The following is a 26,470-nucleotide window of genomic DNA, read 5'->3' as shown; positions in this document are numbered from 1 at the left end:
CCTGACCTTTCTGTGAACAAAATGGCAAGAGGGCAAAAAAGCTGTGAACGTGGCTGAAATCACAGTGCTGGAGACACAGAGGAGATATAATTGTGGGCAGTGTTGTGAGCCCGAGGCTGCAGAAGAACCTTTGTCTGGGACTCTGCCCATCAGACCAGGCCAGGGCTTTACTGTTCTCCAGGATCACAGCACCCAGGACACCCCCCGACCCGCACAGTTCAGAGCCCACCCCTCGTGGAGAAATGCCCTGCGTGCATATTCCCGTCCCAGTGGGACTTCCCTGACCGACTTATTAACAGCTTGCAGACTTCGCTCCTCTGAAAGATAACTACCAGCTTTCTTAGTGTTTCCTCCTGGAATCTAATTCTACCAAACGAGGGGTGTGCCAAACCTCACCCCCCAGGTAAACTCATCGCAGAGCTTTCTGCCTCTGGGACGGATCTGTGTTATTCGCTGCTGGAGGGAGCTGATGGCTGCTTCTCTGTTATTCCTGGTGCCTCTGATGGCTTCTAGGACGTCTGGGGATAAAACAAGAAAAGAGACCTACAGGGGCTTTGGTCCTGCTGGACGGTGATTCCTGAACGAGTGCGAAAGAGAGCCTGTGGTCTGCATCCTCTGGGCTCCCTAGTGGAGTAGTGTAGCCGTCTCTTCACACACCCGGAATCCCAACAGTGAGACCTGGGGGCTGGGCGTGGCCCTTACCAGGGGGTTGACCTGCAGAACTGACATGCTCTCTCTGGGTGTCACACGTCTGCCACAGACGGGCGTGGTGGTGGCGATGGGTAGCGAGACATCGCAGGATCTGAGACAGGAGACTTGGCAAGAGACAGGAGACTTGCCCTTTCATTAGCATCAGTGAGACCCCCGTCACTGAAGGTCATGTTTGCTTCCAGGACGCGATTACAGTGAAGCCGAATTCGGACCGCGCTCTGCTCCTGATTGAGCAGACAGAAAATTCTTGCGAAAGTGGTTTGGGAAAGTAATGCCGTTTCGGGATGGACTTTTCTCTCTGCTTCTGCTTTGTCTGTCACTTTTGGCAGGGGACGCTCTGAACATTCCCGTCACGGCATGCTCGTGGGAGAGGTGAGACACCCAGACACAAAGGGGGTTAATGGCCTTGTCCGAAACAAATGTACAGAATACTCCAAGCAGACGTGGCCGAGGGGAGGAGCTGTCTGCTTGGCGCGGGAGGCGAGGAAGTGAGGTTGTAATTACGCACTCTTCCGTCTCCAGGCGCCTGGAGTGTGTAGATGTAAAAATCCACGAGACTTGTGTGCGCTCTGCCCCTAGACCGATGACCCCGGGCTGTGGGTGGCAGGGGAGAAACCAGCATTTGGGGAGCACAGGGTTCCCGGCACATCGTTGCTGTGACACACCCGTCCCCGCACCCCGAGTCCCAAGCTCCGTCCCCTCCTCACTGACGTGCCATCCTCACCTGTAAAGGGCTCTTCCCTTTGCAGTCAGCTTGTCTTTATAACCCATGAGCACAGGGCAGTCCCCAGGGAGAGGCGGCAGGTTGCGTCCCTTTCTGATCCTGCAGAGTGATGTGGGTTGGCCCCTATCACTTGGCAGAGGGAAGAGAGGAGGAGAAGGTGTCAGGGAAGTGTGGGCCCTTTGGGGGATGGAGCCGAGGGCGAGAGGCCTGGCCGTCCCATCTGGAAGCTCAGCCTGGGGCGTGGGAGGTCTGTGGTCCTCCCAGAGCCCCTGCCCCCTGCATCTGCGTCGGGAGGGGCCCTGTCCTGCCCCCGAGGGCCACGCATGTGGTGGACTCAGATGTGTCGACTGTTACGGGGTGCGGCCCTGGGTTCTTGGCTCAGCCTCTGTCTGTAGAGCAGGGACCCAGGCTGGCTGTCTTCCAAGTTCCCATTCAGGGCATGGCGGTGGCAGTGGATGGCGAGACATCGCAGGATCTGAGACAGCAGACTTGTCACTACGTCCCTTTCATTAGCGCCAGTGAGACCCTGTCATTGAAAAAAATCATATTTGCTTTTAATTCTGAAAGCAGGTATGAGGGCTGATGCTCCATTCAGACAGGGAAGTGACAGTTAAGCTATTTCCTTCTTTCCAGAAAGTTCAGGAAGGAATCCGTGAACATGTGATCAGAATTCTATTCAGATGTTGTGCATGTTCCTGGTGGCGTCTAGAAAGTTCTCGCGTTCACCAGATCTCATCTCTAAGACAAGGAAATGTTTCAGTTGCTGACAGCTTTCCCAGCATGTAGCACACAGGTATTGATAACGGTTTCTGGTAGGTTCTGCAGACCTGTCAGAGTGTTGCCTCTTTACACAGGAGAAGTTGAGGGGATGTCTGCCTCAGAACACGGTTCTCCGCCCTTGTTTCTACTGGATTTCTGGCCTCCTGCAGAATAAATCGAGTCCCTATACATAAGAAGACTTTTTTTCCAGGTACAGAGTGGGGCGATCACTGTGTCCATAGGGTGTTAGGTAAGTTTTTTGTAAAGTGAATGATCCTTTTATAACATGAGAAGTCCCCTTCAGGTAGTTGGAACTTGGCAAGTTCCATGTGAAACAGTAAGGGAGAGACCAAAAGCGCCTATTTAAAGACTGAGGAATTTAAGATTCATAGAACTGAAATGACTTGTCCAGTGTCGGTAGCTAATCACAGTTGTGTCAGAAATAGCATTCAGGCGTCCTGGTTCTGAGCGGAGGGCCCTTGTTTCCTTAGCATTCTCACCAGCTGAGCTGAACAAACAACAGATTAGGAGCTTCTAGAAGTCAGGGTCTATCCCAACATATTGTCCAGGTCCCTCAAGAAATGCTTAACACGCGCTTTTTGGAAAATGATAAGAATATAGCTTACCTATCACTTCCCTGTTTGAATGAAGCATCAGCCCTCACTCTTGCTTTCAGAATTAAAAGAGGGAAGAACAACCATCAAACTTCTGCAGCGATTTTTTTAAACTCTTTTTATCTTCCACAGGACCTATTAGTGACATGACCTAATTTTTAAAACGAGCCGTTTGTAGCAATAGAAGTTAGCGGGGAAATCTCTCAATCTCTCATTCCTATTCCCATATAAAGTACAGTTTGAAAACTGCCTCTTAAAAAGTTCTAGCAGTCTGTCCTACGGGCAATGCCTAAGGCTGATGCCCATTTAATTTTCTGTGGGGTTCCGCTGCTGTGCCCTCAATACAGAAGAGGCTGCTCATCGAAGCTAGGAGGGAATGTGTTTAAAAAGTCGAGGGAAGTCTTGAGGCATCTGAGCAGCATCTTGCCGTCGCAGCTAAGCCGGCTGCTGCCTTCCCCACCACGCTCTGTGCAGCTGACCCGCACGTGGCTTTTAGAGGAGTGTGAGCTGGGGTGCTCGCCTGACAGCGCTCCTGGAGCCAGACGCACGGCCAACGCAGGGTGACCTACTTCTGTTACCGCGGCACCCAGCGTCAACGCTCGTTTTACACAAGCTCCCTGAAAAAGCAGATTATACAGAAGGTAAACTGCATCAGTAGTTTTTAATACCTCTTTAGTGGAGGTGTTGGCCAGGAAAAGATCAAAGGATAATTAGAACCTTGTTCCCATAGGAATTAGGGTTAGATCTGAAACATGCCAGTGGGCCTGCAGTTTCCACCGTCATCTTCATCTTGGTTGGAATAAAGAGGAGGTTCCTAAGGAATGCGGTGCAAGTCTTTTTCATCTCATAAAAGTAAGGATTAAAACCTCTAACAAACACCTTCAAAAGACGGCTTTTTTCCCCCACTCTTGGTCTCTTTCTCTGTTTTGGAAAGACTTGCTTTTATGACTCTGGGAATACAATCAGAAATGATATGTGATGTAGAGGTCTTTTTTTTTTTTTAACTTTCAGTTTATATCACAGTTTCCTAAAGTGTTCTGACAAATATTCAAAATTTTGCACACATACATGCAGCGCTAAATGGATGGGGAAATAACGGGGGAAAATAACACTTACAGATCTTTCTATGCTGATAATAAAATTCCCAGGATGCCGAGTTCTCCTGTTCATCTGGGCGCAAAACGCCCAATGTCCACTTAAAGGCTAAAGCAAGATCAGCAAAATTGAAGTCTGGCTTCATCTTGAGGTGAGAGGCAGAGGACAGAAGGGGTAGAGAGCTGGCATGGGAGAGAAGAGGGGTGCAGATTGGAGTGCTAAGTGAGCCAGGCTGCCGTATCCCCTGTCCTCGGTAGCAAGCTCCTTGAGGTCGAAAATTTTACCTTCACTGATTTCATAGACCCCTCAGTAACTGCAGTTTCTGATTCATGCTTTCAGGAGGTCACTCATGAAGTAAGTGAAGCTTCGTGGAAATAGTCAAGTATTTCCTGAGCGTTTACCGTCTGGCCTGTTACACTGTTCTTCATTCATTTATTTGGCTGTACTGGGTCTTCGTTGCTGCGCATGGGCTCCCTCTCGTTGCAGCGAGCAGGGGCCACTGCTGGTTGCGATGCAGGGGCTCCTCGGCGTGGCGGCCGCTCTCCTTGCAGAGCCCGGGTCCTAGGGCGTGGCCTTCTCGGCGTGGCGGCCGCTCTCCCTGCAGAGCCCGGGTCCTAGGGCAGGGCCTCAGTAGTTGCAGCAGTGGGCTCAGTCGTCGTGGCTCGTGGACTCCAGCGCACAGGCCCAGCAGTTGTGGTGCGCAGGTTCAGTTGCCCTGCTGCACGTGGGATCGTCTGGGAACAGGGATCGAACCCATGTCCCCTGTGTTGACAGGAAGACTCTTACCCACTGTACCGCCAGGGAAGTCCTACCATGTGGTCTTCCAGCAACAGATACTTATTGCATGCCTCCTATCTGCCAGATGCTGTTTTAGGCGCCAAGTGCTGCCCTGAGGATGGTCCCCAACACCATGGAGCATTCTTTGGGGTGGGGGAGAGGGCAGACAGGCGTAATTGAGGAGCAGGTCCGCTGTTTAGGACTGTGTCGCAGGACACGGATGTCTGCTAAGCACTTGAAGTATAAAGACAGACATAAAGCAGAGCATCGTAGGGCTGGTGGGGGCTCTTTGATAAAGGACGGTCGGGGAACATCCTTCCGGCCAGAGAACATCTGGGCAGGGATGTGAGGGAAGTGAAGGGTGAGGCAGGGAGGCATCAGGGCAAGGTGGTTCCGCGCAGGGGAACCACAGGTGCCAAGCTCTGGGCTGCGTGCTGAGAGTTGAGTGGTGGGCGAAAGGGACACGGTCTTGGTCCGTGTACTTTGAGCTTTCCATCTACAGGTCAGGTGGACTTTAGGTGGCAAAAACTACACGCATAGTTGAAAATCAAACTGTGATAGAAGATAAATGGGAGGAGGGACTTGGGAGCGACTGCGAATCAGTTGATGAGAAAAGACCGCAGTGAGAAGCGTGATGTCTGAGAAGGAGCTGACCTTGCATATGGCGGGTGGTGTGTGCTGGGGGGTGGGCTGCAGGCCGTGGCAGCAGCACGGGGGAAGGTCTTCAGGCTGGGATACGGCTGTCCGCTGGGGGCCCGATGACCGCTGGGGCTGTGCATAGCCATTAACGGGAGGAGTGGTCTAGCACGTCATTGGAGAGGAAGCCGGAGACAGACTGGCAGGCTCTTGCAGCGCCCCCGAAGGAGTGTGGTTTTGTTCTTTGTGCTCTGAGGTCCCACTGATACTCGATCAACATGAAATGGCGTGATCACATTTCCAGTTTTAAAGTACAGACTGCTTGGCCTACTGGGCGGGGAGTGAGTGGAGGACTGGCCAGGCACAGGCGTGAGAGGCTGCTGGAGTGAGACGGTGGCAGTGGAGACAACAGTGGAGAATACAGGGGAGCAGGGCCTGGGTTTCGATCAGTACGTTCCATACAGAACCGGCCTGGCAGCACACGCAAGGCAGTGGGGAGTGCCCGAGGAGCTCGGAGGCTGAGCAGGGGGGCGGGTGGGCGGCTGGGTGTGGGGGCAGAAGGGGCGGGGTGGACAGATGCGTGGACAGACAGATAGACAGGTAGGCACACGGGCACGTGGAAGGCTGGTTGGGGCTGGATGGTTGGCAGCTGGTTCTCTGGTCTTCAGTACGGTTCTGGTGGACCAGTCTCAGCGCTTAACAGGATGATAGCTGAGCTGATTCCTAGAAACGCTCTCCTTCCTCAGGTGGGTCCTCAGTCTCCTGTGATTCCTCACCCGTGCTTTAGTGACGGAGCACTGCTGTGAGGGATTACGTCATTTACCAGTGATCTCAGCAGAAAGCTGTTGTGATTGACAGACAGCTGGTGGTGGTCTGTGTGTGCTTCCCCGGAAGCAGGGTGCGGAGGCTCGCCTGGGCCAGGCCGTGTGCCAACGTTCTCAGGTGCGCTGCGCTAAGTCACTCGGTCGCATCTGACTCTTCGTGGCCCCATGGACTGTAGCCCGCCAGGCTCCTCTGCCCATGGGATTCTCCAGGCAAGAAGACTGGGTGGGGTGCTGTTTCCTTCTCCAGGGGATCTTCCCCACCCAGGGATCGAACGCACGTCTCCTGCACCTCCTCCATTGGCAAGCAGATTCTTTCCCACTAGCGTGACCTGGGAAGCAGTGTTCTCATAGGCTATTTCAGTTCGTCCTGAGGAGTGCCCTGTGAGGGAGACGCTGCCCAGCCCCTCGTACAGACAGATTGGGAACCTAAAGCTTAGGGAGGGCAGGCCACTTGCTTGAGGTCACTGCAGGTCAGTGGAGCAGGAGTGATTTCCTCCAGACGCAGATGTGCAGTTAAGAACATCCGAAGCCTGTTCCAAGCAGCCAGCACCCCCAAATCCGGGCCTCTGTGGCGGCAGTTCTGCACCTCAGCGCTAAACACTGACTGTGCGAGCGTCAGCCCTGTGTGAGGCAAAGGCTCTGGAGAGTCCCCGGGAGGCACCTGCCTGTGCAAACCCAGGGGCAGGCCCTTGTCTGTGACTTGACTTCTCCCAGGAAGACCTGCTGGGAAGACTTCGATCGACAAGCCTTGAAAATGGTCGTGAAAGATGACTGTGTTACAGGTGAACCACCTCCCTTTAGGATGGAGGTCAAGGAAGCCGGCCTTCGAAGTTGGTCAGCTGTGGGCTCAACCCCAGCTCCAGGCGATCGATGGGCTCAGGCAAGCTCCATAGTGTGTTGAGAGAGGTTAGGCTGTACAGGAGGCATTTAGTCCAGCGCCTTCCAAGCGCAGGTAAGTGGAACAAAGGGCAATGCTTATACTGTTACCGACCAGGGTTCTGGGCCTTCCCCGATCAATTGAAATTGATCAGAGGCCAGGCGAGAAATTCAGACAAGGCTTTACTGAGGCCACTGCTGCAGCAGGAAGGAGTGAACACAAGCAAGAGGTTCCCTTGCTCACTTGTTCCCTGAGAGGGTGAGCTGGTTCCTTATAGAAGATGAGGATATGGGCGGATCCAGGGGCCGGGCTGGGGCTGTCTTCGGTGGTCTGCCCACCCCTTCGGTGGTGCTGAGTGCAGGGGGCAGGCGCAGTCCCCTGATTTTGTTCCTGACTCTTCAGAAGTGGCAGCTGCGGTTTCGGTCTTTCTGTATCTTGTCCAGAATCTGCCCCGACTGCTCATTCACACAGTTGGTTTTGGTCCTTTAGAGATTCTTGGTGTTTTGTCGCTGGAGGAGATATTTGTCCAGGTGCCAGCTCTGCAGCAAAGGGTCCCAGCCTGTCTCTTGAGACCCTTATGTCCCAAGGCCTGGGGTGCTTTTTTGAGGGTAACTAGATGTTCTTGGCATTCCGTGAACAAACCAAAATGTGATGAGTGCTCCCTGAGTGAGTTAAAGATAATGCTAGGTCATTAGCTTTGCCTCCACAGAACTAAAGAGAAAAAGCATACAGCTTGCTCTGTGAGCCGCAGAAGGAAAGCCTTTCCCCGATTTCTCTCGGTCATCTCCTTCCCTCCATCTTCCCGGCTCGAAGCCGCCGGGGCGCTCCCTGCCAGGGCTGCCCCTGCAAGGTCTGCAGGTGCGGGGCCCACAGGCTGAGCTAGGAGCCTCAGGAGGGTACTTGCCAAATGCTGATGTCTGACTTGCTGGTCCTGCTGGGGAGCTGGCACCAGGAGGAAAGGAAGTGAAGAGGCTGATCATGGGGACGAAGGAAGAGGGACGGGCTGGAGCCAGGTGAGGAGGCCCTGGGGGAGGAGCCTGGCAGACGAGGATCTCAGGGAGCCTGTCAGAGTGCTCTGCACCGCATTGCCATCTGGGGGTCGGGCCCAGAGTCAGCCAGGTGGTTGGACTGCAGGGCAGGCCCCTTCCAGCCTGGGTTTGTCTGGAGAGGGAGCAGGGGAGTGGAGGGCTGGCCCCTGCCCTGTGGTCGCATGCCGGCCACCCAGGTCCATCACAGAGACCTATCTCCCTTCCCTCCTCCAGGAGAGCCCTCCACCCCTGGGCCTTCATCTCCCCACTGCGGGGGAAGCGGGGGTCTTTCCACACAGAATACCTGGCCCGACCCTTCCCTAAGGAGCCCACCACCCTTAGAAGGTAGACTTCCTTCTGGAGTGAAGGCCCGCCTCGCTAGGAATGATCTGATCCCTCACGGTGCAGTTTTCTGCCCTTTCATGCTCGTCGGCCCTGTCCTTCTCCTCATATCTTCTTGGTCATGGTGGTCTTTCTGAAGCCAAAAAAAAAGTCAGTCATGACTCTTCTGCTGAACATGGTTGTACAGGACAATGCGATGTGGAGTGATTGGGATATTATGTACAGCTGATTGGAGAGAGATTGGCTGTAAACATATTTACAAATGAATTTAGCAATATTTAGTTAAATGGCAGATGGCGTACCTGAGAGCAACAATTACCCCTTTCTCTCTGTGATTATAAATACCTAGTGTGCATATCGGAGAAGGCGATGGCACCCCACTCCGGTACTCTTGCCTGGAGGATCCCATGGACGGAGGAGCCTGGCGGCTGCAGTCCATGGGGTCAGTAAGAATCGGACACGACTGAGTGACTTCACTTTCACTTTTCACTTTCATGCATTGGAGAAGAAAATGGCAACCCACTCCAGTGTTCTTGCCTGGAGAAGCCCAGGGACAGAGGAGCCTGGTGGGCTGCCGGCTGTGGGGTCGCACAGAGTCAGACACGACTGAAGTAACTTAGCAGCAGCAGCAGGAACAGCAGCAGTATGCATATGTGTGTGTGTGTGTGTGTGTGTGTAGAGAGAGAGAAAAAATATATATACATATATATATACTTTTCTACTACAAAAATGTGTACAAGAATATTCTTAACAACAGTATTCAAAATAGCAAAAGCGGGGTATAATTTAAGAGGTTAGGATTAACATACGCACCCTGCACACACTGAAAGTGAAAGTCGCTCAGTCGTGTCCGACTCTTGGCGACCCCCACAGATTATACAGTCCGTGGAATTCTCCAGGCCAGAATACTGGAGTGGGTGGGTATCCTTTCCGTTCTCCAGCGGAACTTCCCGACCCAGGAATCGAACTGGGGTCTCCTGCATCGCAGGCGGATTCTTTACCAAGTGAGCAACAGGGAAGCCACTCTGCACACACTGCTATGTATAGAATAGATAAACAGCAAGGTCCTGCTGTACAGGACAGGGAACTCGCCTCAGTATCTTATAATACCCTACAAGGGAAGACAAGCTGAGGAAATGCATTTATATATAATAGCTAGATCATTTTGCAGTATACCTGGAACTAGCATGATATTATAAGTCAATTGTTCTTCAGTCAAAAAGTAATAGCAAAATGCTGGAAAGAATTCAAATTTCAGCAGCAGTAGAAGGCAGAAATTCAAACCCTGAAGTCCTCCACGAGGATGAAATTGTCCAGCTGAGAACATGGATGCCTGTCAGGTTCTATCCCCACTCACTCACCCAAAATATGAATGTTTCCATTTTTATACATTTCAAAACATTCAAGACAAACCACCTTTTCTCTATGGGCGGAAACGTAGTAACGTTAGCAAGGAAATCAAGAAAAATGATAAACATGAAATTTAGAGGAGCGCTATTTCTGAAGGATGAGGAGATGGGGAGGGGCGCCCCGGAGGCTCCCAGATGGACAACATGTCCTTGAACTTAAAAGTACATGATGGAAACTTGCGGGAGGGGGCGTAATTATTCTGTATCATGATCTTGAAGGTGTTCATATGACTGCGAGTTTGTCAAAGCTCATAGAACTATAAACAGCTAAAGGGTGAAATCTGCAGTATGGAAATTATAGCTCAACTGTAAAAGCGCTTGTTAGAGAAGAGTGTATATATATATATAGTAAGCCCCCACAGACGAACCTTCGAGTTGCCAGCTTTCAAAGCTGAGAGGATGCGATGCGTTCACACGTCCAGTCGCATAGGATGGTTCACGTGTCTGGCGCGCTGAGAGCATCCTCTGCAAGAGGCTGTGCTTTCGTTTGCCCTGCAGTGATGTACAGAGGACGGTGGTGCAGTGTCTCTATTTCAGGCTCACGATGCCTGGAGGCAAGCGTAAACCAGCCGCGGTGTGGCCGGTACAGTGCAGCCGATGGTTGGTTGCGTACCGAGGCTGACTTTGGTAGACTTACAGAAACACTGGACTTAGGAACACACTCTTGCGTTTGCATGTAGGGGACTTGCTGTGGTAGGCATACAGGTATTGTTTTTAAAACCCCTCAGTGGTTTGCCATTCTCCTTGGATAAGAGTTCAGCTGGGCTTCCAGGTGGCTCAAGGGGTAAAGAAACACTTGCAGTGCAGGAGACATAGGAGACCTGGGTTCCATCCCTGGGTCAGGAAGATCCCCTGGAGGAGGGCATGGCCACTCACTCTAGGGTTCTCGCCTGGAGAATCCCGTGGACAGAGGAGCCTGGCGGGCTGCAGAACCTCTCTGGGCTCACAGAGTCAGCCCGCACAGATCACGCAGGCACTGCTACAAGAGTCAGGCTGTCGGTGTGGATGGCAGCGCCCTCGGGCCCTGCCCCGCCCGCCTCTCCTGTCCTGGGCCCTGTTCCCACTCTTCCGTTCTCTTCCTCCTGTGCTGGTCTTGCAGAATCGTGGGCCTCTGTGGCCATCTGTGGCTCCCCCTGGACTGAAAGTTGCCTAAGTTCCAACACGTGGTCTGGCACCTGAAGAAGTTCCGCAAAGACTGGGGCGGGTTTGTGGAGATGCAGGCATCCTCTCTGGTTCTGGAGGAGGAAAAGGGGGAGACGTGGACCAGGGCAGAAGGCTCCTCAGATAAGGTCCCGAGGCCTGACATCCGGAGGGGGTCTCGACGGCCTGCAGTCAGGCTGTGCCCCTTCTGCAGGTCTGGGGGAAGTGCCTTTCCTGGTCTCTCCCAGCCCCGGAGGCTGCCTGCACGCCAACTTCTGGCCCTTGTCCATCTTCAAAGCCAGCAGGGGCAGGCCGTGTCTTTCTCACATCATCCCTGTGGTCCTGGCTCTTCTGCCCTGTCTCCCTCCTTCTAAGGGCCTTGGGGCTCACAGCGGTGCCCCCAGACCACCCAGGCTAGCCTCGGGGTTCGAAGGTCTGCTGACGTGCAGCCTTGATTCCCCCCCCAACCCAGGTAACTGAACATCTTCACACATTCCAGGGATTGGCATGGAGACATTTAGGGGAGATGAGGTCGGAGCATTCTTCTTCCCACTGCCAACTTAAAAAAAAAAAAGCACAAGGTCAGAGGTGTGAGTTCAGTTTTGTTTGGGGCCCAAATGAGGCCTGCAGCCTAGGAGACAGCATTCAGATGGCTCTGAGAAGCTGCTCCAAAGAGGCGGGGGACCCATGGGGTGGGGAGGGGAGGTCAAGGTACTTGTGATTTTGGTGAAGGGGGGGCATGCAGTGAAACACGTGTTTTTTTGCAGATTTCTGCATCACAGGAGCCATCGTCACCATGAAGGCCGTTAGCGCTTTTGTAGATATGAAGGGATACAAGAATGGGGCTCATAAAATCTTCCCCTGAAAATACCCAACCCTCTGAAGACCTGTTCTGCCATTCCCCCTGACACCCCAGTGCAGAGTACCTCATTTCTGATCTCCACCCTAAATCCCTTTCAGGGGGTGTCAAAGGTCAGCGACTGCAGCGGCTAACGATTTAATCCTCGCAGAGGTAGGTGGCAAGTGCCCACGGCAAGTGACAGCTTGTCACTGACGCCGCCACACACGGTAACGAGCTGATGGATGGAGTTTGAGTGACAGCAAGCGCTTCCTCCCGGATTTGGGATCTCTCCGGACTTTTGTTCAGTTTTAGTTTGTGCGGAGATCCTGACGTGAGTCACTTGAGGGGCAGACCCTGATTTGAGAGCTTATAGGTTTTCTGTTTGGTTTTCTTAGACAATCCCTGGAAACACTGGTGGGGAGTGGAGGGAGGTGGGGAAGAGGGAGACAGCATCGAGCGTGTCTTCAGGGTGCAGCCCCGGGTGCCTGCGGGATCCAGGCTGGGGGCTGTGGTTGGACACCTGGGCCTCACAGGGCGCCCCTAGCAAGGTGGGGTTGCGGTCGAGGGCTCCCCCGAGGGAACTTAACTCCTGGGAGCTGTGTACACATGCACTCCAGGGCCAGGGAGAGCTGACAAGCAGAGATGCAAGTGTTGGTGGTTGGAATTCTGGTCAGAATGCACTGGAGAAGTCAAGACCTAGAGGGTATGTGTGAAATATACGTGGAGGACCAACAGTTGCCTGCTCCATCTCCCGCTGAAATCTAGAAACCTCAACACCGTGACATCACGGTCCTGAGTCGCTGCACAGAGCCCTTTAACGATAGTTCAGGAACTTTCCACCGTGTTTTCTGAAGGATTTTACAGAGAAGCCCCAAGGCTCCTTGTAGGAAAGTCCCCGATCTATCCCTAATTCAACCAGAGGCACTCAGCGGTCTGTTTTCTATTTTTATAGACTTTTATAAGAAAAGGAAAAGATACAGACACTTTAAAAACAGAAAACCACTTTCTTAACCCATGGATTTTAAAAATTGCATGTGAGGAATCAGTTCTGCCAGGTAGCATTTTGGGAAAGCAGAGACGAGCTCGGTGTCATTTGGCCCAGGGTCTTGCTGAAGGGACCAAAGCAAAATCTGGATTTGGTTCTGTTGTTAAAAATAATCTTCCCATCCAGAGATATGTGAAAAGCTACGTTGTTCAAGATCTTTAGGCTTAAATTCAACACAGACTGGGAGGTAGGAGTGGGGAAGGGGAGAGTTTGAGCTGTTTAGGTTTAATGAAATGTTTAAGGCTGAAATAATGGTTCTATATAGCTTTTTGACATAATTTATTCTATTTTGTGTCAATTTGCCTGAAGAGTATAAAGTCATATGGGGGGAGAGCAGCAAAGGGCTCTTACCGAGTCATGGATTGTAATTTACATCCAGAAAGTCTACATATTCCATAATTATGGTGTGCTATGAATTAGTAGAGTAATATTGAATATCTCCGAACCCCTTATTATGGCTTCTCACTTGAAATATGTTTTCAATATACATTTATTCAGCAGTGCTTAAACATGGCAAGTCATAAACACATGCTTTTTAAATCATGCGGCTACATTTTCTTCCTGGTTAAATGTGAGATCAGATGTCGTTAACAGCAGAGGCGGGGAAGTGGGGTGAGTGATGAGGAGAGAGGTGCTGTTTAAAAACAAACAGTATTTTTTATTTTAAAAGAAGCATCTTCTATTTATGATACTGTTTCCCTAAAGCGAAAGAGGCAAGAGTACTTAGAGGCTTTTGGTAGTTGCTGTGGTGACACTTTATTTTATGTTTGTAGCACTTTGCCTCCCAAGAGCAATGTATGTTTGAAAACAGCCATATATTATGTGAATACACTTGACCAACTGATTTGGTTAGTAGATGCTGCTGGGCTAAGATCCAGGAAGAAGAGCTGAAGATCCAGCTCTCAGATAATTAAGAACACGGTCCAAATGGCTGGAGCCTGAAGAGGCTTCCCATAACTGTCTCCAGAGTGAGAATTTACCTTCATTCCTGGTGGCAAGTGGCCAAGGCACTGAGCCACAGAAGATGAGGGAATTCCTCCCGGGGAAAGTGATTAAGTATTTTGGAAAGAGAGGCTTCACTCGCCAGGACATTTAGAGTTCACTTCCAAGGCCAGCGTCTCCGTGTCTAGCCCTGGGCCTGCCAGAGGTCTATGCTTGCAATTTCGGCATGCTGACACTAGGTGGCAGGCAGTACTCAGATCATGGCGTTCTCATCAGTGCCGCTAATGACCGACGTTAGAGGATTCAAAGAGATCCTTCATGAAAGCATAACACTGCTGAAAGTGCTACCGAGGTTTCCTCCACTTTCAAATCTAATGCGCTGATTGTAAAGGCCATGTCAGTGTACACTCACAAAAAGCTCTGTATATATTTATATTGAACATAATTGTATTGTAGTTTTATAGGGGGAACATTATTGTGTTTGTGTAAAAATAATATGCTCTAGACCACAACTCAACAAATATATCAAGTTCTAGATATATCAGTTCAGTTCAGTCGCTCAATCATGTCCAACTCTGTGACCCCATGAACCGCAGCACGCCAGGCCTCCCTGTCCATCACCAACTCCCAGAGTTCACTCAGACTCACATGCATCAAGTCAGTGATGCCATCCAGCCATCTCATCCTCTGTCGTCCCCTTCTCCTCCTGCCCCAATCCTCCCAGCATCAGCGTCTTTTCCAATGAGTCAACTCTTCTCATGAGGTGGCCAAAGTACTGGAGTTTCAGCTTTAGCATCATTCCCTCCAAAGAAATCCCAGGGTTGATCTCCTTCAGAATGGACTGGTTGGATCTCCTTGCAGTCCAAGGGACTCTCAAGAGTCTTCTCCACATTTCAAAAGCATCAATTCATTGACTAGACGGACCTTTGTCGGCAAAGTAATGTCTCTGGTTTTCATATAGTTCAGTTCAGTTCAGTCGCTCAGTCGTGTCTGATTCTTTGCGACCCTATGGACTGCAGCACACCAGGCCTCCGTGTCTACCACCAACTCCCGGAGTTTACTCAAACTTGTGTCCATTGAGTCAGTGATGCCATCCACCCATCTCATCCTCTGTCATCCCCTTCTCCTCCTGCCTTCAATCTTTCCCAGCATCAGGGTCTTTTCCAGTGAGTCAGTTCTTTGCATCAGGTGGCCAAAGGATTGGAGTTTCAGTTTCAGCATCAGTCCCTCCAATGAGAATTCAAGACTGATTTCCTTAGGATGGACTGGTTGGATCTCCTTGCAGTCCAAGGGACTCTCAAGAGTCTTCTCCAACACCACAGTTCAAAAGCATCAATTCTTTGGCGCTCAGCTTTCTTTATAGTCCAACTCTCCCATTCATACATGACTACTGGAAAAACCATAGCTTTGACTAGATGGACCTTTGTTGGCAAAATAATGTCTCTGCTTCTTAATATGCTATCTAGGTTGGTCATAACTTTTCGTCCAAGGAGCAAGCGTCTTTTAATTTCATGGCTGCAGTTACTAACCTTAAATAAGAAATCCTTCAAGTTTAAATAGTTACACTGATATCAGGAAATAACAGAAAGGGTTTAATAGTACTAAAGTACCTTTAAAACATGAAGATAATGGACCAAACTCAATCCCTAATGTGCTGCCTGGCTTGAGGCTTGTGATTTCACAAGAGGGTAGAATACTTTGTTAAACATCTTGTGCTTTTGATTTTCTGTAAGTAGAGGGACATGGAATGCAGGGTACTGTTTGGACATGTTTTACTGGTGAACCAGAAGAAGGGTGATTGCATTTTATATGCCAGCAAATAAAGCAAGCACTTCCTTTGCAAATGATATATCTAGGTTTCTACTTTGTTGGTTGAATTCTGCTCAATCATTGATAGAAATCATAAAATAATCTGATAGAAGGAGCAAAAGGTAACCCGTCGGACTCTAGTAGACACTTCTAAATGAATAAGAAAACCGTTGACAAAGTTTGAGTTAAAAGCAGAAACTAATTTGAAATTTATTAAGTTATGTAATTGAGAGCGTGATTTAAAGAAATGCAAACTCCTGGGCAAAATGAAACGCCGACTTCCTAGCGCTTCAGCTCTCCTGAATCGATCTTAAATTAAGCCCTGGCTTCCTCTCTCCCCGCGGTGTCATGGATGCACTGAGACTCCAGGGCTCTTTTGGGCCTTCTCTGAATCTGGGCCTTCTCTGAATTCCTCCATGGAAGCGAAGTTAGGTCCTTCCTCGTGTCTCCCATTGATCCTAATTGAAAAAATGCTTTCACCATGTGCCACTTGAAGAAACCCCCAGATTATGTTTCATGCAGCTCAGCTCTAACTTCCTACAGCATTCATGATTCAGTGTACCCTTTCATAACCAGTCATCAGAAAGCTAGATTCGGTCCACGTGAAGTGGAAACCCAGCTTCACTGTCTGCTGGCCATGAAATCTGAGCATGTGCAAAATTAGCGTAAAATAATACTTACCTTGAAGATTGAGAAGGTTGAAGGGGAACCTGTGTGCCGTGTTCTGGCTCTGCATACTGGGTTCATCCTAAGTACCCAACTCAACAATGTTAGTCTTTATCGGTAGTACTGTTATTGATGCTGGGTCTTCAGTTATCTTTTCTGAATCCGAGGAGGACTCAGGATTCTTAAACTTGGGTTTTTTTCCTCTCTTCTTTTTGAAATTGAAGTATAGTTGATCTATAGTGTTTTAGGTACAGCAAAGAGATTCACTTATAAATGTATATACATATATATATTCATTTCTTTGCAGGTTATTATAAGATATGGCAGATAGTTCCCTGTGTTATACAGCAGATCCATGTTGTGTATCTAATTTATAGATAGTAGTGTAATGTGTATATTGTAATCCCAGATTTCCAATTTATCCCTCCCTACGTTTCCTTTGGTAACTGTAAGCCTGTGTTCTGTTTCTGTGAGTCTGTTTCTGTTTTGTAAATAAGTTTATTTGCATCATTCTTAAGAATCCACATACAAGCAGTATCTTATGGTATGTCTCTGTGTGACCTACTTCACCTGGTACGATACTCTGCAGGTCCATCCAGGTTGCTGTGGATTACCGTGTTTCATGCTTTTTAATGGCTGAGGAGTAGCCCGTTGTCTGTGCGCCACCATCTTCACCCGCTCACCCGTCGGCGGGCATCCAGGTGGTTCTCGAGCTCTGGCTGTTGTGAGCAGTGCCGCTGTGAATGCCGCGGTGTGTGCGTCTGTTCTTAGTAGAGGCGTTGTCTTTTCTGGATACTGCCCAGGAGTGGGACTGCTGGACCGTACGCTGACTCTAGTTTTTGTTTAAGGGTCTTAAGCTTACTTAAGTGACTTGATCGACCTGAGTTTGAGCAAGCTCTGGGAGTTGGTGATAGACAGGGAAGCCTGGCGTGCTGTAGTCCATGGGGTCACAAAGAGTCCGACATGACTGCGCGACTGAACTGAACTGAACTGAGCTTACTTTTATATTCACACCAGAAGTAAAAGCAGAGAAGGTCCCTGCTTCACAGCTCCTGCGGAAACGCCACCCTCGGCCTTCCACTCAGCGTCTGGGTGTCAGCAACCCCCAGGGCCCTTAGTGGCGGTTTTCCTGGGTCCCCCTGGGGCACTGTTTGCGGAATACACCGGCTTGGGTGATGACGTTTTCTTGCCAGAGGCCATTTTGGTTTTGTTTTTTGTTTTTTACTGTGCAGGGGTTTCTCCAGCTGCAGAGAGCAGGGGCTAGTTGTGGGGCGTGGGCTTCTCGCAGTGGCGGCTTCTCTTGCTGCCGAGCACGGGCTCTAGAGCATGAGGCTTCAGTAGCCGTCGCCACACGGGCTTTGTCACTCCACGGCTTGTGGGATCTTCCCGGACCAGGGATAGAACCTGCGTCTCCTGCACTGGCAGGCGGATTCTTTACCACTGCGCCATCAGGGAAGCCCAGAGACCGTATTTCTTTTCAAATAAATCATTACCGGGAAATTCCCTGGCAGTCCAGTGGTTAGCACTCTGCTGTCTCAGTGCCGAGGGCCCAGGTTCAAACTAAAACTCGACAAGCTGTGTGGCATGACCAAAAAATATTAAATAAATGTAAACAAACACATTTACTGTGCTTCGATTTATGTAGAGTCCTTCCGTGTTGGCTTTGGGATTAGCACCCAAGAGATGGTCGTTTTAACTAAACGGACAGAACGCAGGGCCAGCCAGTGCGCGGAAACTTGGAGCAATTCCTGCTTCTGCCCTGGGGCAGGATCCAGGGTTGAGGGGGGTGTGCCCAGTTAGTCCTGTAAAGACCGCCCCCTTCAGGAGGCCCCGCTGTCCCTCAGAAGCCTAAACCTCTTCTGTGTGCCGGCCAGGTGCGTGGAAGAAATGGCCGAGTGTGGACTTGGCTGTGGGCACTTGGGGCGACGCCAGAGGGGTCCCCCATCCACTGAGGGCAGCATGGCTGGACTTCGGGCCCGGAAGCCCCCGTGTGTCAGTGTCCTGGTTGTAAGGGGAGAGGGCAGGAGTTTTGCTCTCACTGTGTTGCTGGGCAAGGAAACGCACCGTATGTACAAGCGCTTCAAGTGTGCAGGGCGCCGGGGAAGCCCGCCCGGGGTCACTTAAGGCAGGAGGCTCCTGGGGAGGGTGGTGGGGGCCCAGGGCCCCCGTCCAGCCTCTGCCCACCGCACACAGGCATCCTTTCTTTCCACCTGCTCTTTCACCCGAGTGTTAGGGTGGGCGGAGATGCAGAGAAGCATCCCCTCTCCCTTCAGAGCATCCGTGGCTTTTCTGCAGGCCCGCGGCCGTGACTTTGGAGGCTGGGCCTCGGGCAGGACGCCCGCGAGCGCGTTCCCGGAATAAGGAATCCTGCAGTGTAAATGCCCAGGGCACTCACAGGCCCAGCCTCGTCCACCCCGGAGCTCCGATGAGAGGTGACACCACTTCGTTCGAGCCACACAGCCAGCTGATTGCACAGCCCAGGGAAAAGACAGAATGGAACCGAGACATCTACAGGACAAAAAAAATGTTTCAAGTCAAGCCCTTCCGCACAAAGCAGGGTGCAAAGCTAAATAATGTTTGAGATTCCAAAACGAAAACAGTCCAAGTTTGGTGGTTGTTGTTTTTAATCTCGGGGCTCTGGCCAGTGTGAGGGATTTAGCTCAATGCGTACGTTTAGTCATGTCCAGCCCTTTGGAGACCCAAAGCTCTGTCGCGCACCAGGCTTCTCTGCCCACGGGTGTTTTCAGGCCAGGAGACTGGAGTGGGTGGCCATTTCCTCCATTTCCAGGGGATCTTCCCAACCCGGGGATCGAACCCGCATCTCCCGTGTGCCCCGCATGGCAGGTGGATTCTTTACCCTCTGAACCGTCAGGCTTCCTCGCTTAGTGAAAAATAAAATGCAGACACCTTGCTCTTCTCAGCAAATATGGCTGGGTGTTTCGGGAAGAAACGATGTCTCAGAAACTGATGGGTACGTGGAGGCGTGAGGCGGGTGTTTGGGAGGTAACGGTGGGGAGTTTGGGGGGCTGCTGGGAGAGAAAGAGCGTTAACATAAAACGAGAACTTCAGGAGCCCTAGAGAAAGAAAGCTGGGGAGTTTTCCAGTGACATGTTGGATTGAGAAAGAAAATAAACCCACGCTGTCCTGAACACGATGGTAGATCCAGTTCGGAGAAGCTGAGGAAGAGACTGCATTCCCAAACTCCCGAGAAAAACTCCTCAAAGCCTTCCCCGAGGAGCCCCCAGAGGGAAGCGCTGACTCTGCAGCCTGCCGGGAGGGGCGGCCTGGATCCCAGTCAGGAAGAGACCCCAAATCCTCAGGGGCAGAGGGCGTTGAGTGTGTGGCTTGGCCCGGTGGAAAGGAGAGAGGCCTGCGAAGGAGCACGGCTAAAAGGAAGGAGCATCTGGAAGGCACCATCGAGTGCTTTACACGCACGCCAAGCTGAGTCATGTGAGCGTGGGCTCGCATCAATTATCACAGCTGTGTGTGCTTCTTCCCCTGAGATCGCCTGCCCCTGCAGGTCAGCATTTGTCGTGTGTTTGGTGAGGCTCTGAGTGGGCTGGAGCTGTGTCTGTGTGTGTGTCCCTGAGTGTGCAGAGTGACCGGAGTCTCTTGGTCAGAGTCTGCATTCCCACCACTGCGCACGGACCGATTTGACGGCCAGTTTGCCCCTTTATGTGGCAGGAGCGTAATCCCGCATCACAGACGTAGACGCCGCGGCCCTGCAGGGGCTGTTCGGCTGCAGCGCTCTCCATCCATTCACTCATCCGTGCTGCCAGACCACAAAGATGCCCTGAATGAGGCCTGTCTGGATGCGTGTGTGTTTCTGAGCTCCTTGATCAAGAGGGCCTTTCCTGGACTTCCCTGATGCGGCAGTAGTTAAGAATCCGCCTCTCAATGCAGGGGACATGAGTTTAATCCCTGGTCCAGGAGGATCCCGGCCATGGGGCACCTACGCCCGTGCACCACAATACTGAGCCCGTGCTCTGGAGCAGGTAGCCTCGACTCCTGAAGCTCGAGCTCCTGGACCAAAAGAGAAGTCTCAGCAGGGAGAAACCTGCGCACCGCAACCGGAGAGGAGTCTCCAGTCTCTGAAACCAGACAAAGCCTGCACGCAGCAACGAAGGTGCAGCACAGCCAAAAACAAAAGTAATAAGTAAATAAAATCATTCTAAAGAAGAGGGCCTCTTCTATCAGCCCAGCCTCCAACAGGGATGGCATTCAGCTTACAAAGCCCTTCCTCGAAGCTCAGAGCAACAGATCCCTTCCACTCACAAAGTAGGGATGAAAGTCACAACCAGGATCGGGAGGGAACCTCTTGCCGTTCTTCGCACAGGACTCGCCCCCAGCCCTGGGTCTCCCACCCCTCTGCTCTCACGGGTGGCTCCCAAGATGGCAGCCCGCCGGTTTCATTTCTGCATGAAAGTCAGAGAATCTAGGTCAGTTTATCCAAGTAGAAAGTGTTATTTTATTGAGTTAACTCTGTGCAAACTGCTGCCTTAATGCTTTATAGAAACAAAGTCCCTTGTGTCTGGGCATGTTCTCAGGCAGTTTTCAGAGGCTTCTAGGTTATCAGTTAGATTGAAAATCAACAAGGAAAATCCTTTTTTTCCCCTAAGAAATGGTGGTTCCTGGTAATGTGGGTGTCTTTTTAACTGTTTCGTCGGACACTCAATTTATCCAGGCTCTTTGATTGTGAAAGGATTTGAAGTGAGATTGCAATGGTGCCATATCAACATCCAGGAAGATTGGCATGCCCCTGACTGAACCCCAGAGCCCCGCCTCGTGATTGCAGAGTTTCCTTGGTATTTCCATCAGCTGACCCAGTAATGATCATTGAACCCAGACTGGTTATCAGAAGAGAAAGGGGTCCTTACAGTTGCTAAACACCAGTATCTTCTCATCGAGGTTGTAGGTGTCGTTATCACTGTGACTTTTTTAATGTTTTCACGCCACAGTGATGCTGCTTTAGAATAATACTTTTCAATATTTTAGAGTAGAATTACACACAATGTGGTTTGTGGGCCAGAGCCAGGCAATGAGCTGTTACCCGACGGGAACGATAGGTGTGTACGGAAGTGAGGAGCGGACCATGTAGCACAGGAAGCCACACTCAGTATCCTGTGATAAACCACGAGGAGCGAGAAGGTGGAAACAAAGGCGTGCGTGTGTTAACTGCATCGCTGTGCTGTGCCGCGGAAATTAACGCAATGTTGTAAATCGACTCTCCTTCAGTAAAATGTTTTTTGAAAAGGGAGGCACAGAACTGAGAAACTCTGAGCAGTGTGTTGCTGCTGTAACATCCAAGGGGTGTGTCATTTTCCTAGCGACTCATCTGTCTTGTATTTTATACAGATATTTGCCTATTGTGGGTTACAAGTGGGCAAAACAAACGGCTGGTGTTTTCCTGCAGATAGGTCGGGAATGGCTTGTTGCAGCATCCATCGCCCCACGTGCTGCTGCTTCCAGTTTTGTGAGGGACCCAGGGATTTTGTGTCACCTGTGGGCTGTCTCCATCTAGCTTCACACCTGAAGCCAGCGGCTCTCTGCGATAACCCTATGCTTCTAATCACAGACACAGCCGAGCCGGCAGAGATGCAGGAGCTCTTGCCTGAGGCTTTTCTGGATTTCTGGCTGTGCCAGTTCCTCTCTTCTGCGCATCCGGTGTCTCTAGTTGCGGAGAGTGGGGCCGCTCTCGAATTGTGAGGCTCAGGCTGCTCGCTGCGGGGGCTTTTTTTTGCTGTGGACCACAGCTCTGGGGCGCGTGGGCTCAGGACCCGGGGTTCCCGGGCTCCAGAGCCGCAGGCTTAGTAGTTGTGGTGCACGGGCTTACTTGCTCCGTGGCACAGGGGATGTTCCCCGACCAGGGATCGAACCCGTGTGCCCTGCACTACAAGGCGGACTCCTAACCACTGGACAACCAGGGACGCCCGTGCCTGAGAGACGGAGGGATCTCTGTGGACCGTCAACCCTGGTGACCTATGGTAACATTTGAGTTCTCTCCGTTCAGAAAATCATTTAGACCCTCAACAGATGGGCCGTTCCCTATGTTTTCCAAAGCAATTGAAAGATCACAGCTGCACAGAAGCTCAAGGTTTGGGAGAGACTCTGGGGGCTGTGCTACCCTTGGTGTTGACCTGCCCATGGGCAGCCCGTCTTCCGTGGGAGGGCCGCATCATGGCAGGTGGCATCCTCTTGGAGGGGGATAGCAGGGATGGCTAGAAAGTCCTTCTTCCCGCCAGGCCCACGTGTCTGCCGCTCACCGGTGGGCTTAGCTCTGCCTCCCCAGGATACAGAGACTCCGTCCTGGGATTTGGTTCTAGACTCTGTGCTGCTTCTGAATCTCCTTCCACACCCCATCCTCAGTCTTCCTGCCCTGCTGGTCCCCACTCCCCGAGTTCTGTTGAGTCAGTGTCCGTCCTGCAATGGGTGAGTCCCCCCAAGACGACCCTGGCGTTCCCAGCGCGGTCTGCCCAGGGCACAGGAAAATGCCCACCTCTCTCAGTCCACGTAGTGTGGTTCTCATCAGGTCACTCCAGGGTAAGGTCAGCCTGTTAACAAAGCCCTGGCCAGCTGTGACTCCAGAACCCGCGTTTCTCGGCCAGCTCCCCAGGTGGGCAGCGTCCCCAGGCGTCCCAGGGGGAGGGGGGCGTCCCCAGGGGGGCAGTGCGTTGGTTTTAGCCGCCTCCCTTGTCCTCCTTCCTTTTCAGGGCTGTCAGTCAAGGAGGCCTCTTTGCTGTGACCTTCGTGACATCTGACCACCCCCAGCACCCCAGCCTCTGACCGTGTGGCCCCCGCGTCCTTGAACCCCGCCAGACATCCTATGTGGGTAGTAGCCTCAGGGGGCCGGGCTGGAAGGGGAGTGGGAGGGAGTCATTATCACCGTGTTTCACAGGTGATAATGAGTGCGTCTGACATCTGTAATTAAGAGGAATAATAGAGAAGATTAAAGAGGGAAGAAGGCAGTCAGCCCGCCTAGTGGAAGCCGCCTCCCTGGGGCCACCTGGCTTACTCACGCCCCACTCACTTCCAGACGCCTCTCCCCCAGGCCCCCTGCAGACAGAAGCAAAACCACTTTGTTCAGGCTGATGAATGACCTGATTTAGAGGTCAGCAAGCTGCAGCCCAGTGGGCCAGACCCAGTGGGTCACCTGGACGTACAAATAAAGTTTTATTGGAACAGCCACACCCGTTTGTTTCTGCTGATGATCTGTGGCCGTTTTCTGAACTCAACCACAGACGTGGGCCGCTGTGACAGAGGCTGGGTGGCCCCCAAAGCGTGAAATACTTGCTCTCGGTTCTCCGCAGAGATCAGCCTGCTGGCCTCTGTCCTGTGTCAACAGGTCCGTGAATCTGGCCTCTGGTGGTCCCGAAGCCCTGCCCCGGCTCCTCCCCTCTCGCGAGCATCCTTCACAGCTGTGCCTTCTCTCACCCCCGTGGTGCAGCGAACCTCACTGTCCTCTCTGCTCTCTCTGGCCATGCTTCTTCCATCTCCACGCTGACCTCGTTTCAGCGGAAACTTGTGTGGGGTGTAGGTTTCAGGCATTTGGGTCAGTGCGGTCTCCCGCTGCCTGAACAGTGCCTGGCACGTGTGAGCAAGTCTAGCTCTGCCTGGGGGTCGACCAGAGCTCACCTTGCGGGAGAGTCCTGTTTGACCTCGCAGGTGAACAGGTGGACCCCAGAGGTAGTCATGTGGGAGAGCTCCGCCTGGAATCAGGAGCGTGTCCCCTTACACAGCCAAGACCGGGACCTTTTAGGCAGTTGTTTTCCATTTCGCTGGCCCCAAGTCTGGCCTTGTTCTGACTTATTATGGCTACAGTGATTGAAGGTAGTGGCGCTCCTGTAAATCTTCTGTTCATCCAGTCTGGCCCGGGACAGCGGCTGAGACCTGGTAAGGTCACGGAGAGAGTGGGGAACAGCCACCAAACGGCTGCCTGGCCCCTTCCCTCACTGACACTTGGCCCCTCTGTGTCCAGTGCTGGGTACCAGAACGGGGCTCTGCCATGTCCCTGGGGGAAGGTGGCGGTTTCTCCTCCAGGCTTTTCATTTTTGTTGGGGTACAGTTGCTTCATAGTGCTGTGAAGCAGTGTTGGTTTCTGCTGCTGGAGTGGATCAGCTGTATGTGCGCACAAATCCCCTCCCTCTTGGCCCGCCCCGCCCCCACCCTCCCCTCTCAGCCATCACAGAGCGCGGAGCTGAGCTCCCCGTGTTACACAGCGCCTTCCCACGAGCCGTCTGTTTACACACGGGAGTGTATAGGTCACTATACTCCCTCTCCACCCCCTCCGTGCCTACATGCCCGTCTCTGTGCCTGTCTGTGCCTCTGTTCCTGCCCTGCTCATAAGTCCATCTGGACCACTCTTTCTAGATTCCACATGGATGCATTAATATATGATATTTGTTTTTCTCTTTCTGACTGGCTTCACTCTATGAAGGAAGTCTCTAGGTCCATGCATGCCTCTCTGCAAACGATCCAATGTCATTCCTTTTTGTGGCTGAGTAATTGTTGTTCAGTCGCTCAGTCGTGTCCAACTCTTTGCGACCCCATGGGCTGCAGCACGCCACGCTTCCCTGTCCTTCACCATCTCCCGGAGCTTACTCAAACTCATGACCATCGAGTCAGTGATGCCATCCAACCATCTCGTCCTGTGTCATCCCCTTCTCCTCCTGCCTTCAATCTTTCCCAGCATCAGGGTCTTTTCCAGTGAGTCGGCTCTTCTCATCAGGTGGCCAAAGGATTGGAGCTTCAGCTTCAGCATCAGTCCTTCCAGTGAATATTCAGGGTTGATTTCCTTTAGGATGGACTGGTTGGATCTTGTTGCAGTCCAAGGGACTCTCAAGATTCTTCTCCAACACCACAGTTCAAAAGCATCCATTCTTTGGCACTCAGCCTTCTTTATGGTCCAGCTCTCGCACCCATACATGACCACTGGAAAAACCATAGCTTTGACTAGACGGACCTTTGTTGGCAAAGTGATGTTTCTGTTTCTAAATGCTCTGTCTAGGTGTGTGATGGCTTTTCTTCCAAGGAGTAAGCATCTTTTAATTTCATGGCTGCAGTCACCATCTGCAGTGATTTTGGAGCCCAAGAAAATAAAGTCTCTCACTGTTTCCATTGTTGCCCCATCTGTTTGCTATGAAGTGATGGGACTGGATGCCATGATCTTAGTTTTCTGAATGTTGAGCTATAAGCCAGCTCTTTCACTATCTTCTCTCACCTTCAAGAGGTTCTTTAGTTCCATAGAAAGGAACATTATGCCACAGCGAAAGCGATTTTTTCATGATATGGGGAAATATCCACAATGTTAAGTTTAAATGAAAAACAAGATGAGAAAATTGAGATGGTCTATGATCTGTAATAAAAATATACATATAAATGCATAAAAAGGAAGAGAAAAAATAAAACCTTAACAGGGTGTATCTCTGGGACATGGATTAATTATAATTTGTATTTTCTTCTTTGCAGATTTGATAACTTTCCAAATGTGTGCAGTGAATGTATGTTGCTGTTTTTAAAAATCTACTCTTTCTTTTCTTTCCAGAGAAGGTAACTTTTTGTGAAGGTTCTCGTATTGTTTGGAGACTCTAGGAAACTAGTTGTCCCAGACCTAGTTTAACCAAAAACCCAGTCGTTATCTGGAAGATAGAGGAAGTTAGTTCATGTGGTTGGTCGCACTGCACTCCTAAGATGTCTAGTTGAAAATGAAAACATCTGCCCCCTCCCTCCTCTCCTCCCCCCTTCCCTCCTTCCCGTCTCCCCCTCCCGTAAGCTGCTCTAGCTGGAACTTAGAAAACAGAGGAAGTTGCCTGGCTTGTTTGACATGACCATCCCCAAGGTGCTGCTCCGGTGAAGGATGGACATTCCTTGGCGTGTCTCCAAGGAGCTGCTCTCCTGCCAAATGCTTTCCTTTATGGCCTCTAGAATATTTAGACTTGTCCTAACTGAACAGCAGTCTGTGGCAGAATCTGCGGCCGTCACACTTGTATTAAGTTCACCTGAACTAGGGTCTGAGCATTTAGGGAACTTTTCTTTTTCTCCATCTCCCGGCGGGCATGCATCTGCACTTTCCTGCAGAGGGAGCTTCTGTTCGTCTTCTTAAAGAGGCCCGAGAGGCCCAACCTCTGATGGGACTGCGCCTCTTCCCTGCCCGATTTGTCCCCGTGTCCGGGGTCTTCCTGCCGGCCAGGTGCCCTCACCCCCTCAGCCCTTCACCCCAGCACAGTGCTGACAC

At 51.4% G+C, this 26,470-nt stretch overlaps 1 protein-coding gene and 1 long non-coding RNA gene across 8 annotated transcripts in view; both read left to right on the top strand.

Moving 5' to 3' along the window:
- Positions 1 to 26,470, top strand: part of RARB (retinoic acid receptor beta) — an 869,358-nt gene that overhangs the window by 787,195 nt on the left and 55,693 nt on the right. The gene's annotated exons all lie outside the window — the stretch shown is intronic.
- LOC132658707 (uncharacterized) lies at positions 4,582 to 25,643 on the top strand. Its single transcript, XR_009598653.1, has 2 exons — positions 4,582 to 23,064; positions 23,135 to 25,643. It is a non-coding gene; the product is annotated as an uncharacterized LOC132658707 (long non-coding RNA).

The sequence above is a fragment of the Ovis aries genome, chromosome 26, assembly GCF_016772045.2.
Source record: "Ovis aries strain OAR_USU_Benz2616 breed Rambouillet chromosome 26, ARS-UI_Ramb_v3.0, whole genome shotgun sequence".
In the NCBI taxonomy this organism is placed as follows: Eukaryota; Metazoa; Chordata; class Mammalia; order Artiodactyla; family Bovidae; genus Ovis; species Ovis aries.
Note: the sequence above shows the minus strand (reverse complement) of the source record. Positions and strands in the feature narration are given on the sequence as shown.